The sequence below is a fragment of the Triturus cristatus genome, chromosome 5_1, assembly GCF_964204655.1.
Source record: "Triturus cristatus chromosome 5_1, aTriCri1.1, whole genome shotgun sequence".
Classification (NCBI taxonomy): Eukaryota; Metazoa; Chordata; class Amphibia; order Caudata; family Salamandridae; genus Triturus; species Triturus cristatus.
Genome location: NC_140587.1, coordinates 593,664,549 through 593,668,797, shown reverse-complemented (window position 1 = coordinate 593,668,797; position 4,249 = coordinate 593,664,549). Strand labels below are relative to the sequence as shown.

The window sequence follows — 4,249 nt, the reverse complement described above, 5'->3', positions numbered from 1 at the left end:
CAATTCAGTCAGCCCAGCCCTGGCCCCTGTCCACCTGATGCCCCACCCTGAGACTGAAGACCACACAGCTGCGCCATGTGCAGGTTCAGCATGCAGATCTTCCCTAAAACGCATATGGTGTGGTATTTAAGTGACATATTTCCTTGCGCTACAAGACATAGAACTAGTCACCAGGCGCAGTGTTATACCAAGAACATTTGGCTTAAAAGGGTTTCTGCCTTGAGTGGCACACAGGGGGCTTCGAAGTAACTCAGAGCTTCTTGTGCGGAATCGATATCAAGAGATTTTGGAAACATAATTTTTGTTACCGGGGCTTCTGGTGCATGCGCCTTGTCATATATGAGCAAGTATTAAGCGACGAGTTAACTTTAACACTAGGTCACAGAGATCAGACGTACCTTGTCTCATAGTTGCCAAGGTTTTAGATTGCTATGTGTGACATTTTCATAATTTCAGTGTAATTATGAGTGACATTTCAAGGACTATGAGTGACACTTTCTACCGAGCAAAATTCAAGAAATGTAGAAGAGGGAAACATATAAATATTAGAAATTACACCCATTTGAGTAATGTGAAACTCTAAGAAGATCTTAAAACATCTGCAAAGCACCAGAATTGGAAGGGAACTAACCTAGTGCCCTTTTAACCTGATCGGACCGTGACCACAGACACTCTGCATCAGGCAGGGCTCAGGAGAGTGAGGCAGAGGCATATGTAGGTTAAAGCCAGCCATGGCGCTGTTGTGTGTAAAACAGTATGTCCCCTTATGAGAAAATCCAAACATATGGCAGATGCTGACAGACCAAAAGAGAACTGGTTAAGGTTTGACACAGGCAACAAAAGGGGTGTACAGTTTAATTTTGTTTTTATTAATACACTTAGGGGCAGATTTATGTTCCCTGGCGCATCCCTGCAAATCAGCATGGATGCGCCAGGGAAGACGCGTCACACAAGTTTACCCTTGCGCCACAATAGATGCGCCGCATTTACAATGCAGCGCATCGTGGCGCAAGGATAAACAGATGCGTGACGCATCTGATGGCGGAAGGGCAGCGCATTGCTGGAGTTGCATCGCAAGCGCGAGGCAGCTCCAGCAAGGCTCGGAGATGCCCTATCGGTACAATGCTGCATCAATCCTTACGCCTGCTTCAAGCAGGCGCAGGGATTTGACGCAGCTTGGCCGGAAAAGTGACTAAGTGAAATCTTGTAGATTTCACTCAGCCACTTTTCGGAGGGGTTCCTGCGCCGGAACGCCCCCCCCCTGTGAAGGTACACCCACATGTGGCGCAAGCTTTACAACGTGACGCATCTCCCTAGATGCGTCACGTTGTAAATCTGCCGCAGCATGGCGCTGGCTTTGCGCCGCCGCTGCGTCACAAAAGTGATGAAACGGCGGCGCAAAAGTGACGCACAGGGCTTATAAATCTGCCCCCATAAGTTATTGGAGGAGGAGCACTTCTTTATCCATTTTTCCAGATGAGGACAGATGTCCCATTAACCCTAAAGACAAAAGCCTGGAATAATAAAGTCAGAAAAAGTAATGGCATTAATGTGGAAAGTGTCTAGACAAATTGCCATTCAGAAATGAAATTACCCATTTGTAATATTATAGAGAAGTCATAAGCACAAACATATCTATCTTATCTATCTATCTATCTATCTATCTATCTATCTATCTATCTATCTATCTATCTATCTATCTATCTATCTATCTATCTATCTATCTATCTATCTATCTATCTATCTATCTATCTATCTATCTATCTATCTATCTATCTATCTATCTATCTATCTATCTATCTATCTATCTATCTATATATATATTACCTACTGGCAGTAGGTAGTTATAGTTAGATCTTGTTTCCATAGGAAAAGCGTTTTTTGATTTGCCAATATCTTTGGCACCCGTTGACGAATCTTCATGAAATTTTCAAAACTAATGGGAGGCTCCGATCAGCTCCAGTCCTGAAAGTTTCGGGTGATTTGTCAAGCGGGGGCCAAGAAAAAAGGGGGGTCCCAAAATGCATTTTCCCCATGTTAATTTCCATAGGAAACTTTAGACAAAGCTACAGCCCGAACTGCTGAACGGAATTACACCAAATTTGGTAAAAAGGTAGCCCTTGGTTCAGAAAGAGCCCTTTTTGTTAAATGGTGTAAATCCGTTCAGTAGTTCCTGAAATGTTAGAAAAAGAACAGGTTTTGATATCAGGGTGGAGCCTAACCACACGAGCACAAGCTTGCCTCAGATTGACTGCCAAAACTTCAAACCAGGAAGTGTTGGCAGCTATCTTGTGCTCAGACCGAGGGACAAAGAAAAGGTGAGAGAAAGATAAAAAAACAAAAAAAGGGGGCAGGGTTAAAACAGCCTCACCTACCAGGCCTGCAGGGTCATCCCGGGTGCGCGAATCGGTCCGAAAATTAAAAAAACAAAACGCGGTCTCCCGCGCTTCGTTTTTAAAGCCCCTGGGTGGGACAAGTCCCAAGGGCAATTTATTAATTAGCGTGGGCCCGCGGCCCTGAGGACCGCCACTTCCCCGGGGCTATGTAAATGATATGCGGGAGGGCACGCAGCCCTCCTGAAGCCCAGGGGACTGCATCCCCAGGGCTTGTTTTTTAAATATTTTCGGAGGGGCATACGGCCCCCCTGTGCCCCGGGGACCACCACCTCCCGGGGCTCTTTCTTTTAAAAAAAAATAAAACCTCTGAGGGGGGCTCGCACCCCCCACATGGCCTAGGGACCTCCACCTCCCCAGGGCACTAAAAATGTAAATGCGGGGTTCCGTTACGGACCCCCGAGCCCTGGGAACCACCACCACCCTGCGGCTGTGCACTAGTAGGGAGGGGGGCCACGCGGCCCCCTCCTGGACCCCTCCATGGCCTTGGGGACCGCCACCTCCCAGGGCCAGCTCCTGCAGTGTCCCGGGGTGCCCACCCTAGGACACTGCTGTTTGCTATGGCAGGGCGAGAGCCATGCTGCCATAGCAAACTCTGCTTTGGATTTTGGAAGCGAGAGCAGGTAACCTGCTCTGGCTTCCAAAATCCAAAGCAGATTGCTTTTCCACAAGGGGAGCTGCATGTCAGCAGCTCCCCGTAAGGAAAAGCAATGCCGGCTCCCGCAGGAGGCGGCGAGCCGGCGGGACTGTGGGGGAATTGGGGCTCCACACAAGATCCAAAAATGGAAAAGGCTGGCCTCAGGGGATGGGGTTCCCGGGGCCAGAAGTGGCCTGGGAGGGGGGCCACATGGCTCCCCTCCCCTTCAAACAAAAAATAAATTAATAAAAGGCAGGCCGTCCCCGGGGACAAATGTGCAAACGCGCCCCGTGGCGTGTTTTAAATTGGGGATTAAGTCCCCTTACATCCTGAGGGTCCCTGGGGGCCAACCAGCCTACCAGGTACCTCCAGTAAGCGCCAGCTAGCTGCGTTGCAGAGAGGTGGTCCAAGGCCACGCCGCCTTTTTACACCACTCTGCAATGTAGCTCTGTGGCATTTACTGGAGGTAGTTGGTAGGCTAGTTGGCCCCCAGGGACCCTCAGGACTCAAGGGGAATAATCTGCCAATTTACAACAAACCAGGGGGTGCGTTTGCACAGTGGTGCAGGGAGGGGGAGTGGCCTAATGTTACAAGTGTGCAAATGCACCCTGTGGTGCGTTTTAAGTTGGGGGATTAAGTCCCCTTAAATCCTGAGGGTCCCTGGGGGCTAACTAGCCCACCAGGTACGTCCAGTGCGCACCACAGAGTTACAGTGTAGAGAGGTGTAAAAAGGGGTGTGGCCTCAGACCAGCTCTCTGCAAAGCAGCTCAGTGGCGCTTACTGGAGGTACCTGGTGTGCTAGTTGCCCCCAGGGACCCTCAGGATTCAATTCAAGGGGAATTAATCCCCAACTAAAAACCCACCTGGGGCGCGTTTGCACAGTGGTGAAGGGAGGGGGCGGTGCCTGATGTGACATGTGTGTACTTATCCAATCACTCCGCCAAAATGCAAGCACTGCTACAATCCCCTGAGCAGTCCAGCCATCTCTTTGTCACTACCCATGCACTCCTCAAATCGCCCAGCCAGTTCCATGTACATATCCAATCACTGCACCAAAACACAAGCACTGATAAATTCAAAATGTACTCTCCTTGCAGCACTCTAATCATCCAGTCAATACACATGCACTCATGCAATGAACCATGCACTAACTCATGCACTGCTACAATACCCTTAGCACTATTGATGCAGTCCAGCCATCTCCTTGTCACTACTCATG

At 49.2% G+C, this 4,249-nt stretch overlaps 1 pseudogene; it reads left to right on the top strand.

Annotated features, from left to right (window-relative positions):
• The first annotated feature begins 203 nt into the window (after positions 1-203).
• LOC146831249 (U11 spliceosomal RNA) lies at positions 204-333 on the top strand (annotated as a pseudogene).
• The last annotated feature ends 3,916 nt before the right edge of the window (positions 334-4,249 follow it).